This window comes from Melospiza melodia, chromosome 1 (genome assembly GCF_035770615.1).
Source record: "Melospiza melodia melodia isolate bMelMel2 chromosome 1, bMelMel2.pri, whole genome shotgun sequence".
NCBI classification, from domain to species: domain Eukaryota; kingdom Metazoa; phylum Chordata; class Aves; order Passeriformes; family Passerellidae; genus Melospiza; species Melospiza melodia.
The window spans coordinates 172,560,168-172,573,135 of record NC_086194.1 but is presented as its reverse complement, the minus strand read 5'-3'; the positions used below and the strand labels follow the sequence as shown (position 1 = coordinate 172,573,135).

The window sequence follows — 12,968 nt, the reverse complement described above, 5'->3', positions numbered from 1 at the left end:
GTTTCAGATGGATATGAGGCACAAATTTCCCTGTGGCCCTGTGAAATTCCCTGTGGGAATTGCTAGAGCTAGGAGAGGAGTTTGGATCACGTTTAGCTGGGATTTGTCTCTAGTTATATTTTGGGATTATTTGATGTTTAAACAGCTCTGTTGAGATGTTGTGGAGTTTTTCTGGATGAGGGATTTTGGGCAAGGGGCTGGAATGCTAGGACAAGGGGGAATATAGCTTCCCCCTGCAGAGTTAGATGGGAAATTGGAAAGGAATTCTTCCCTGGGAGGGTGGTAGGACCCTGGAATGGAATTCCCAGAGAAGCTGTGGATGTCCCTGGATCCCTGGAAGTGACCATGGCCAGCTGGGATGGGGATTGGAGAAACCTGGGATAGTGAAAAGTGTTCCTGTTCATAGCAGGGGTGTGGAATTCCACGATCTTTTGAGTTCTTCCAACCCAAATCATTCCATGATTCTGTGAAAAGACAGAAAACTCTGGAGACATGGAACTACAGCATTTTAACCTTGGGGGGAATTGAGGCAGTGATGATCCCAGGGATATCAGCTTGTTTGGAATCCCAGTTCCTTGATTGAAGGGAATGTTCCTGCACTGAAATATTGATTTTAACAGGATAGGAATGAGAAAATAAAGCGGGAATGTGATTTTGCTTCAGGCTTTGGGAAGTTGGCAAATAAAAAAGGTTGGAGTATGGAAGAAATAAAAAGGGATTAGGTCTGAGAAATTCAGGAGGAGCTTGGATTTCCTTGAAATTCCCTCAGTGAATTTTGGATTTGCTCCCTTTGATTAAAATTGACATTCTGGATTTGAATTCTTTGAATTCTTGTACTTCAAGATTTTTCTTGGAGAGCTTCAATCCCAGGCAGAGGATTTACATGAATAGAATATTTATGTTCTATTTAAGAATATTCCAACAACTTCATGTGTTGGAATATTCTTAAACTCTGGGTTTGGAAAGCTGTGGAATTATTCCAGGGCTGTTCCTCTGTGTGCTCCAGGACTTCTGTGTTATTTTTTTCCCCCAGGTTTAGTAGGAGAAGATTATTGGGTGGTGGATGGGGCAGGGATGTTCCCAAGTCTGGAATGCTCACAGGGACTGGGACAACTCCCATGTTCCCTTTAAATGGTATAATTATGGATGTGGTGCCAGTGTTTTTGGTTCCACAGGGAGCAGGGAATAAGTGAAGTTTTGTGGATTCAATTCCTGGCTCCCAGGTTATCCAAGAGGTTTTGGGAAAGTTGTTTTGGTTTCTTTTGGGGCAAAGTGTGGATATTAATCCCAGCAAAAATATTGTGGATATTAATCACCACAAAGGGGTGGAATTTCCAGTCTTTTCCATTTCTCCTTGGGCAGGTGTGAGGGAAGTAAATGGGGTTACTGGGATGCACTGGGAGCAGAGTGGGGTAGGAATGGAGCAGGGAGGTGGAGGGGAAGACAGAGGGGAGGGATGTTCCCAACTTCCTGCACGGCAGCGTGGCTGGAAAAGCTGGATCAGCCCCTTGCGTCCCCACGGATGTGGGGCCTGTGGTGACACAGCCTGGCTGGTTTCCTGTTTGTCCTGTTCCACAGGATTTGGGGATCTGTGGCACAGCTCTGTGGGCTGAACAAGGACATTGCTCCTGCTTTTCCCAAGTCCTGGTCTGTCTCCTGACTTTCCAGTTCCCTTCTTGCACCCAAATGGATCTGTCTGGTCTCATCAGTAGGGAGCTCTTCCAGGTGTTGCTGAGTCTTAAACTGGGATTGGTGTTTTCCAGTGCTCTGTCCACTTCCCTCTGTGGGAATTGCTGTTATTTAGGAATCAGAGAGCCAGTGGAAAGTGGCAGATTGGCAGGAATTTTCTTGGGATTGATTTGGGCTGTTCTGTGAGAGATCCACCTGCAGCTCTTACCAATTAATTCCAAAATACTTGATTAAGTAGGGTGTTTAATAACAACTCAGATATTGGAGTGTGTCCCAAATGGAAGTTTTTCCAATGGGATGGTGGAACAGGGAGAAAGTTCCAGGTCGGGCTGCCTCCATCACCTCTGGGATCCTCAGGGATATGATGGAAGAGGGATAAAAGGTGTTGGTTGTTTCTCTCCCTATCCAGGAAAAAGCTGGAGGACCAACAAGGATCATCAAGGTCTCGTGTGCCAGTGTTTTGGATAAAATCGTGGAATGGTTTGGGTGGGAAGGGATGTTGGAGATCATGGAATTCCAGTTCCCATCATGGGGCAGGGACACTTTTCACTATCCCAGGTTGTTCCAAGCTCCATCCAAGCTGGTCTTGGACACTTCAGGGATGGGGCAGCTGCAGCTTCTCTGGGAATTCCATTTCAGCACCTTCCCAATCTCACAGGGAGAAATTCCTTCCCAAATCCCATCTGTGCCTGCCCTCTGGCAGCAGGAAGCCATTCCCCGTGTCCTGTCCCTCCATCCCTTGTCCCCAGTCCCTCTCCAGCTCTCCTGGAGCCCCTTCAGGCTCTGGAAGGGGCTCTGAGGTTTCCCTGGATCCTTCCCTGCTCCAAGCTGGACATTCCCAGCTCTCCCAGCCTGTCTAAATGCCAAAAGAGCTTTTTCTCCATGTCCTGTCCCATCACCTTGGGAATCCTTTATCCACTTTCTCCAGACTGAAGATGGAATATTCCCAAAAGTCCAAGGATGGCATCTTTTTCTCACCAGTTTTGAGGGAAAATGCCAACTTTCAAGTGAGGTTTGACTGATCCAGGTGTGATGACAGCGGGATATTCCTGCTTTTGCCGTCCTAAAAGTCCCATGCCAGAGGATATGGGAGTCCCATGCTTTCCCAACAGCTTTTTCCTGTCTTTATCTGGGATTTCTTGCAGGATGAGGCTTATTCCCAACCTATTTTTTGACAAGAGACAAGTGAATTGTGGTAGTTGGGAACTTTTCCTCGACATTCCTTGGCTCATCCTGCTTGGGCTGTCACTTCTTATTCCCAGGATTTTTTCCTTGGAAAAAACTAGGAATAAGTGCTTCAAATGAAGATTTCTTGATTTGTTTTCCAGTTCATTTTAATGTCAGAGATGTGGCAAATGTATGGACAAGGAGAGTGGGAGTGATGACTGTGTGGTACGTGTGGGAAAATTGGGATTTTTGCAGGAGAATCGGGGGCTTTTCCAGGAGAATTGAGGATTTTTGGAAGCACACACAGCCCTGCAGAGGGCACTCGTGCCTCTCCCATCTCCTCAGTCCACCTTTTTCTGGTTATTGATGGCCTAATTTCGTCTTTATGTGAAAGAAAGCAGATCTGGAGTAATTTGCAGCAATAACCTGCTAATGCCGGGCCAGTATCAAAATTCCCATGTTCATTCCCGGTGGCAGATAAAACACTAATATATAATTATCCTTGCAAATTGGATTGTTTTAAATAACCAAAAGGCTACGGCCGGGGAGAAAACCATCCCATTTCCCTGGAGTTCCTATTGCGGGGTAATTGCTGCGTTCAATCAATTTCCTTGGCATTAGAAATTCCATCACAATCAACATTAAGCTTTATTCATTGTGATGGCAAAGAGCCGGATCATTTCTCCTCTTTTCCTTAACTGGCAAAATTAATCAGGGAAAAGATTTTAAACATTTACCCGTGCGAAAGAGGTCAGCTCTGCCACTATATTGCTCAGCAGATAAGGGGGCTAATAAAAAGAAAATTGAATTACTAATGATCGCCAGGAACAGAGTATATAAAACCTGGCAATCGCCCGGTGCAGGAAAAAAAGGGAATCAATTTTCTCCGGACAAGGTGCGCTCGTTTTTTATTTTGGCTCATATTATCAGCAATTTAATTGGAGAGAGCATAAACAGGAGGAAACAGTTAGGGAATAATGAGGCTGGAGGTGTAAAATCCTGCAGGATAGATGCTGGACACAATTTATTTGGCACAACAGATAATCACTTTAATTGAATCCAAAAGTGCAGCGTTCAGCAGCGCCGGCTCTGCGCCTCGCCCGGGGGGATCATGGAATATTACAAAGAGGCTCCTCCGTGTCTTTTCCACCTCTGTAATGTCCCCTTCCAGGCAGGGCTGCTCCGGGATTGCTTCGGCACGGTCACAGCTGGCTGGAAGCAGGAGATGGAGAGAGCACGAGGGAGGTTCTCCAGGGAATTTTCCTTATTTATGTTGTGTTTGTTCCTTAAATAATTCGGTGCTTGCCCGGGTTGGGTGGCTCCGTGTGAGACTGGTCGTGTCCTGCTTGAGGTGAACTTGGAATGGTTTGGACTGGGAAGGATCTTAAAGATCAACTTATTTTGCTGTGTCCTGAGTTCAAAGCCTGGCTCCCTTTTCCTGCTGTGACTTCCAGGTCTGGCTATAAAAGGAACTTCTAAAGAGATTTTGGATTGTTTTCCTGGGAGAGGTGGGTGGTTCCTTGTGGAATTTAGATCCCAAAACAATTTGGATTGGGAGGGACCTTGAAGATCATCCAGTTCCACCCCCCTGCCATGGGCAGGGACACCTTCCACTATCCCAGGTTGCTCCAAGCCCTGTCCAGCCTGGCCTTGGACATTTCCAGGGATCCAGGGGCAGCCACAGCTTCTCTGGGAATTCTGTTCCAGTGCTTCACCATGCTCCCAGGGAAGAATTCCTTCCCAATATCCCACTAAACCTTCCCTCCTGCAGCTTAAGTGGATGTGGAATTGTTGCAATTCCCCATCTGTGGCTGTGCAAGTCCAAGGCCAGAGCAGGAGTAATTTGGGAGCACATCCTTGTCAGATCCACTACATCCAACCTGGATTTGTGTTGCTTCCCTTGGAAATATTCCTTCCCTGCTTATCTTCCCCTTTCTCCTGCTCCAAACTGAGATAAGCCAGTGGTTGGTGTTATCAGCTTTCTGCTTTTCCTGTGTTGCCACCCCACTGTTAAAACTGCCAAACAGAAGGAATCCTGTTTGTTTTCCCATCTTCCTAAGGAGAAATTCCATAGAATTCAGAAAACCTGCTTCACTCTGCATCTGCAGAAGCTTCTCCAACTCTTTACTGCCAGAATCACCCTCCAAAAAATTCCCAAAACCCTCATTTCTCTCCTTCTTGGAAGGATGTGACATGAGGGGGTTGGGATGGGCAAGGAGTGTTTGCTTGGAAAAACGCTGGAGGCAGAAGTGGCAGGAGCTGCTTTGCATTACTTGGGCGAGTAAAGGGGGTGTAAATGGTGAGGAGCAAGTTATGGGTGGCATCCAAATGCTCAGCTGCTGATAATTTTATTGACACCGGGTGTTTGGATCCCTCTGGCAGCTCTGAAAATCTCAGCCCTGGATTGTATACCCTCTCCTATTTTTTTTTTTTTTCTTGAAGCTTCCAGCAGGTTGATTCCCAGTGGGACAGCAATTGAGGGAATTTTGGAGGTTTTTTCCTTGTTTGGTGTTTTATTGTATATTTATTTTATTTTATTTTTCTTATGAGTTGCGTGAGGTTTTGCTGCTCTTCGAGGCGACGCCTCCGATCGTGTTACAGCCGAGTTAAGCTCTTGATCCCTTCCCTCAGGGAAGCCCTTGGATCACACACAGAACACCCCAGAGTTCATCACATCTTTTTCTTTGCTCCATCATCACTCCCGTTTCCCCGAGTTCCTTCCAGCTGATCCAAACCCTTCCAAGGTCGCCGCTCTCTGCCGTTCCTCTGTCCCACCTAGATTTTGACCTTGCTTGGAAATCATTCAGTTTGCCAGCTCTCTCTTCCCTCTGGCTTGTCCTTGGGAGCCAGGGGTGGAGCGTGGCTGGCGAGGTGGCTCCTCACTCCTTCAGGAATTGGGAAAAGTTCACATTCTTGGCCCTTTGCCGGGCCCGGTTACGTCAGTGGTCGTAAGTAACGGTTTTGGGTTTCCGCCTTGCCTTGGCATTTCCAGGTGACTTGTCCCGAGCTGCAAGAGGAGCTGCAGGCCTGGAGCCAGGGTTGGGAATTCTCTTTGCAGAGCCCTCTTTTAAAAATAACAGCCTGCTAGGAGCAAGGGGATGGGCCTTGCTCAAGGAAGTGTTCCCATGTGGACGTTGGATTTGGGGTCGGGGAAATTGGTGACAGTGACAGAGGGAACATCTAGAGGGAAATGGGGATCCTGAAGGTGACAATTCCTGGGTGTCTCTTTCCCTGTGGAATTCGACCTCAGTTTTTTACGCTCAATTTGTTGTGGAAGCTGCATCCCTGGATGCATTCCAGGCCAGGTTGGATGGGACTTGGAGCAGCTTGGTCCAGTGGAATGTGTCCCATGGAAGGAGATGACCTTGAAGGTCCCTTCCCATCCAAACTATTCCATATTTTAATGAAAGTCACCTCTCAATCCCCATTTTAGGTAGTTTTGCTTCAATATTTTTGCCCCAGTCCCTATTTTAGAGCCTCTCTTGTGCAGCTCCAGCTCTGTTGGATTGGGAAATTCCATTGGTAGCCAGCAGCTCTTTAGGGAGTAATCTGTTTATACACTAATAGGAAAAATATTTGGCTTTGGGGATGGATGAGATCCTTCCATTGGTCTGACCCTTGATATTTCCAGGTCTGTGGGGGGCTTCGTGTAAGACTCCAAACCTTTCAGGGATGGCACGGTCTGGAACTAAAATAGACAGGGGAAAAAAACGTAGGAAACACAGCAATAGGTCCTAAACTCCTCATTTCACCTCCTAGAGCTTGCCTGGCCTTAAATATTTCCAGGAATGGAGCATCCACAAATTCTCTGGGCAACCACGACCTCACCACCCTCACAGGGAAGAATTTCTACCCAATATCCCATCTGAACTTACTCCCAGTTTGAAGCAAATCCCCTTTATCCTGTCACTCCATGCTCTTGGGAACAGATCTTTATCTTGGAAATAGATATTTATTTGTCCATGGAATGCTTTGGCTTGGAAGTGACCTCTAGGAGTCTCCTAATCCAGCCAAAAAGGAAGCTTTTAAACCAGTTTTGGACCTGCTGCTTGGAATTGGGTGGAATTTCAGTGCTGATCCCTCTTATTCCTCTGCTTATCTTTCCTTCCTAAATAAAAATAAGGAAAATAAAAGTGGGTTAAGGCACTTGTAAAAACCCATAACCTGAGAAGTGACAATGAGTCCCTTTTCCTTGTTTTTTTTTTCCCTTTTTTTTTTGCTATTTTCTCCCACTTAATAAACTGTCTAATGGTATTCCCAGCACGGTCACAGTTGGAATTACTGATGCCGGCGTGGATGATCGGAGTATCCTCCACTACTCTGTCAGGATTCCCAAAATCCCGCCCTGGCAGATGCTCAATTCCCCGTAAAACCTGCGTAGGTTTCTCTGTTCTGCTTTCTGCTTCCAGTTCTTTCCCTAATCCCAGTTTACGCCCTAAGTTTTAAAATTTTCTCATGGAAATCTTCCCATTTGGTTTTCCTTGTAACGACTCGGAAGCGTCGGAGGGAAATTCCTCTCCCTGGCTGCTGAGCCGAGTAAAGCCGTTCGTTCCAGGGCTCGCTGGATCGCTCTGTGTGCTCTACAAAACCCTGGAAATGAGCAAAAAACCCCTTGGAATATGGAACAGATGCCAGAGTGCACCTGGAATAAGGGATTTGTGGACTCGGCAGCATCTCCCGAGTCCTACAAAACTCTGCTGTTCCAGCAGCTTTGCCGGAGTTTCTGCTTCAGCCTGAGGGGTGGGGAAATGCCTTGACTTCGCTTGTCAACGGGAATTTTGCTGCCATCCCTCAGGAAATCTGAGTTCAAGGAACGTTTCCTCCTCCCCTGTGCCTCTGGATAATCCCCACGCGTGCGGTTTTCGGGGGGCTGTTTCTATTTTGGATTGTTTGGAGCGGTGTCAAGTGGGGATTTCGTGTGGAGGTGTGGACGGGATTGGCTCCAAAGCTGATCCCACGTGTTATCAGCCCTTAAGCTGCCCTCAGGGGCTCTCTGTTGGAAAAGGGCACGGGAATTCTTGGAGGTTTAGTGTGGGCTGTAAACTCCAGTGTTGGTTGCGATGGGAAACCCCATGTTGTTCCTCAGGGCACCAGCAAATGTCCTGGGACATCTTGTCCTTGGATGGGGCAGAGAGAGCCCAGGGAAGGGTGAGTGGCTGGGATGTGGCATCAAACTTTTTCTTTTTCCCCCATAGAATCACAGAATGGTTTGGGAAGGATCTTGAATATCATCCAGTTCCAATCCCCTGCCATGGGCAGGGACACCTTCCACAATCCCAGATTGCTCCAAGCCCCATTCAGCCTGGGCTTGGACACTTCCAAGGATAGGACAGCCACAACTTCTCTGGGAATTCCATTCCAGGGCCTCAGCACTGTCCCAGTGAAGAATTCTCTCCCAATATCCCATCTTTCCCTCCCCTCTGGCAGTGGGAAGCCATTCCCTGTGTCCTGTCCCTCCATCCCTTGGCCCAAATCCCTCTCCAGCTCTCCTGGAGTCGCTTTAGGCACTGGAAGGGGCTCTGAGGTTTCCCTGGATCCTTCCCTTCTCCAGACTGGACATTCCCAGCTCTCCCAGCCTGGCTGCAGCCCTTGGAGCATCTCCGTGGCCTCCTCTGGATTTGCTCCAGTATCTCCATATCCTCCCGATGTTGGATCCCTGAGCTGGATGCAGAATTCCAGGTGGGATCTCACCTGTGCAGGGCAGAGGGGCAGAATTCCCCCCTCTCCTGCTGCCCACGCTGTGGGATGAGCCCAGGATATGGGGAATTTCTGGGATGTGAGCACACATGGATGAGGCGCTTCCAGTTTTTCATCCACCAAAACCCCCAGTCCTTTTCCTTGGTGCTGCTCTCAATCCATTCTTTATCCAGCTTTGGGATGGGAAAATGTGCTTGAATCCCAAGGCTCAGGTGGATCAGTATCAAGTGCTCCTTTTGGGATTTAAAAAAGCAAGGAATTCTTTCCTTTTGACGAAGAGCCCAACCTGCCACCCAAATGATGTTGGTTCCTTGCTGGGTCGAGGTGTTTGCAGTGATTGGTGACCTTAATTTAGCAGGGATGACTTCCAAATGCTTTCCCTGTTATCAGGAATCAGGGAGCGGAGCCCTCCCTTATCGGGAAGCAAATCAAAAGGGAATTTGATGGGGTGAGGTGAGTCCATCAGAGATCCCTCTCTGTTTTTAAAACAAGATTTACTCTGCTCTCTCCACATTAACTGGGGCATTTTACGGTGCTCCCCTTTCCGTGAGCTTCCGTGATCCATCATTTCCCGGCTCGCCTGCCGGAGTGGCTGTTAGATTTTACTACAGCAAACACTGTAAAAGGGCATTAGAGCAGTTAAATCTGGAGTCTTGCTTCCATAAGGAAAAAGAAAATGCTGAATTAGGCACCAGAAAAGGCAACCACAGCGATACTTTAATCTTGCATAAATTATCAGAAGAGTCAGAGGCGAGTGATTTTATGTATTGTTAGAGCTTTGCTAATTAATTATTCCGGAATAATTGATGTTTAGAAGCACCAAAGTTGGGTCCTTTCCTGGCTTAATGGACTTTCAATATGGCAGCTGGATTTTTATTTCTTTCTTAATTTTAACCCTCCCGTCCATGGGGTTAATGAAGTTGCTTTCCTAAATATGAAGAGTCTAAATAATAATTAATCAAGGAAATATCGCTCCAAAAATTGAGGGTCTAAGTCAGTGGTGGTTTTGGGGACATTCCTGACATCCAGGGGAAGCGGAGTCTCCAGTGGGAATATTTGAAGGATGAAATGCCCTAAAGAAATGGAAAAATGTAAATAAGCTGAAGAGGAGCAGGATTAAACTGGATTTTGGGAAGGAATCCTTCCCTGGGAGGGTGGTGAGGAACTGGAATGAAATTCCCAGAGAAGCTGTGGCTGCCCCTGAATCCCTGGAATTGTCCAAGGCCAGGTTAGATTTGGCTTGGAAGAACCTGGGATAGTGGAAGGTATCCCTGCCCATGGCAGGGGGTGGAACTGGATGGGATTTAAGGTCCTTTCCAGCCCAAACCATTCCATGATTCCCTTTGGCAGGAAAAGATGGCCTTCCTTGGATCTCTGAGATTGGAATGACTTTCTCATCAATTTCTTCATCTCTTTCCAGAGAGTTTGGATTCATTATTTCCAAAGGATTTCAGATCCCGGTAAACCCAGAGCCCCAAAATGAGGCTTAGGGTTCACAGAATTCCAGCTGGCTGTTTGTGGCACTGGTGGGGCCAGGCTGGTTGAACCAGTGGGTGCTTTGGGTGATCCCAGTTCAAGAAGAATACAAAGAGATGATCCCAGTGGATTTTGGGATTCCCTTTGGGAATGTGACAAGGGATGGAGTGACGGGACACAGGGAATGGCTTCCCACTGCCAGAGGACAGGGAGAGATAGGATATTAAGAAGGAATTCTTGGTTGTGAGGGTGGTGAGGAGCTGGAATGGAATTCCCAGAGAAGCTGTGGCTACCCTATCCATGGAATTGTCCAAGGCCAGGTTGGATGGGAATTTGAGCAACCTCGGATAGCGGAAGGTGTCCCTGCCCATGGTAGGGAGTTGGAATGTGATGATCTTGAAGGTCCTTTCTAACCCAAACCATTCCATGATTTCATGATCACGACCCCGCAGATTTCCTGCCCCCTCCTGCTGCCTCTGGACACGGAGGAACGAGTGATAAAATCCACCCAGGCAGATTGGATTTTGCAGTTTGTTTCCAGAGCTTGGGAATCATGTGCTTGGTTGGATTTTGTAGCACATCCTGTCAGGAGCCAGGACATCCCTCTGTCTGTCCTGAGCAGCCAAGACCCCTGCCAGGGGTCTCAGAGACCCTGGCACAGCGCCCAAGATGCCTGTGGTTTTGATTATGACCCGTGGAGCAAGTTATCAACCTTAGATGAAGATCTGCAAGCCATGACAAATTAAGCAGAATGATAGTGAATTTATCACAAGGTGAAAAAGTAGATTTTGGGGTTTTTAGAATTTTGGGGTCCAGGGGTGCAAGATGGAGGGATCTGGACGTGTCCTACCTTTCTCCTTCTTCTTCTTGGCCTCCATCTTCTGCTGTGATGTTGGCACTTTTAGATTGCTTTAGAGTAGAAGCTCACTGTCTAACATAGGTGATAGGTATTGGAAAGTAATTGTAAATATTGTATATGTGGTTTTTGGTATAAAGACATAACACCACCCCAGGGGCAGGCAGAATGCTTCTGACTGTCTTGCTGAGCTGACCTCGGCTGGACAGGAGAAAGAATTTTATATGTAAGATACAATAAACAACTTTGAGACTGAGAAACGAAGAGCCCTGACTTGTTCAAGCACTGGGCTGGGAAAAGAGACTTTCCAACTTTTCTCGGGGTCACTCTGACCAGCTGGAGACCCTGACACATCCACTTTTTTGGGATGGGGGGAAGATGGGGCCGGCAAAGGACAGGTGAGGACAGGTCATGAAGTGAACAAACACTCGTTGAGCCAAAAGGGGTTTAGGAGAACAATGTTGTTTAGGACATACAATGCTGGTAAAGTGATCCCTGCTCCTGAGCAATTCCAGCCCCCGGAGCAGGGGGATGCCCAGCCCCAGCGACTCTCCCACTGTCACCACTCTCCTTGTGGGGCCGGGCAGGGCGTGGGTGACAGACATTCCATGGCCTGCACACAACGTGGGGAAAGCAGCTTTGTGGAAAAGCGTCCTAAACTTGATATCCTTGTTTATCTCCTCCCAGGCCCTGGCTGGCCCCTCGAGATAAACAGGTGCCAGTGCTTGCGATTCCCAACAGCCGGAATAATTCCAAAAGGAGGTTGTGTTTATGTGGGGAGTTATTCCTGCCTCCCTTCAGGGCTGGAGCATCCCTGTGGCAAGTGGGCTGGGAGTGGACACGGCCCCAGGACCTGGAGTTGCTCCAGGCTGGCCTTGGAAGCTTCCAGGGATGGGGCAGCCACAGCTTCTCTGGGAATCCTGTGCCAAGGCCTCATCACCTCACAGGGAAGGATTTCTGCCCAGTATCCCATCTAACGCTGCCCTCTGGCAGTGGGAAGCCATTCCCTGTGTCCTGGCAGTCTATCCTTTATCCAAAGTCCCTCTCCAGCTCTCTTGGAGCTCCTTTAGGCACTGGAAGGGGCTCTGAGGTCTCCACAGAGTTTTCCCTTTTCTCCCAGCCTGTCTCCATCCCCTGGATCAACTCCTTGGCTTTGTTTGCTTCCCTCACTTTCTGGACACATCCAAGACATTCCAGCTCCCTGGACTCAACGATAACTTAAACCTCAGGGTCCCGTGCCTGGATTTTTTTCCTTTATTTCCCTTTTTCCACTCTCTCCCTGCCTCGTGGGATCCCTGCTCCTTCTCCCTGCCCTGGCCCAGCTCTCGCGTGCCCTGGCTTAGCACAGGGAATCCTCAGCTCCTCTCCTGGGAGCTCCCAGCATTGCTGTCATTCCCTGAGGGAACACTGTGCCCTGCTCCAGGGCTGTCTGGTGTCTCGAGTTAGAGACGTTCCTGAATGGAACATCCTTAATTCCCACACAGATGCTGCAGGAGCAGCATCAAGCCCAGCAGTAAAATGTAGTGAAGAATTCCAGAGTGAAATTGAGATGGGAAACCTCTTCTGCTGCCAGGCTGGAAATCTCCAGCCTGGGGTTTCCCTAGGCTTTTTAATGGAAGTAGGAGCTTGTTTTATGTTGTTTTAGGTCATGGGCTCTGAAGTGAAGCTGGGATCAATTCTGGAATTCTGGGATCAGTTCTGGCTCCTCTTAACGAGAAAGACAGTAAGGGTTTGGAGCATATCCAGAGAAAAGAATGGAGCTGGGGAAGGGTCTGGAGCAACCGGGAGCAGCTTGGGGAGGGCTCAGCCTGGAGAAAAGGAGGCTCAGGGAGGACCTTTTCACTCTCCACAACTCCCTGAGGGTGGAATCAGCTGGAAATTGGGCTCTGCTTCCAGGGAATAAGGGACAGGACCACAGGAAACAGCCTCAAGTTGTGCCTGGGAAGCTTTAGTTTGTGTATTGGGAAAATGGCTTTCATGGAAAGGATTGTAATGCATTGGAATGGGCTTCTTGGGGGAGCCACATCCTTGGAAGTGTCCAAAAAATGTGTGGATGTGTGGATTTAGCACTTGAGGACAGGGA

At 48.1% G+C, this 12,968-nt stretch overlaps 1 protein-coding gene across 1 annotated transcript in view; it reads left to right on the top strand.

Annotated features, from left to right (window-relative positions):
* ZC3H3 (zinc finger CCCH-type containing 3) overlaps positions 1–12,968 on the top strand; it is a 129,355-nt gene that overhangs the window by 6,382 nt on the left and 110,005 nt on the right. The gene's annotated exons all lie outside the window — the stretch shown is intronic.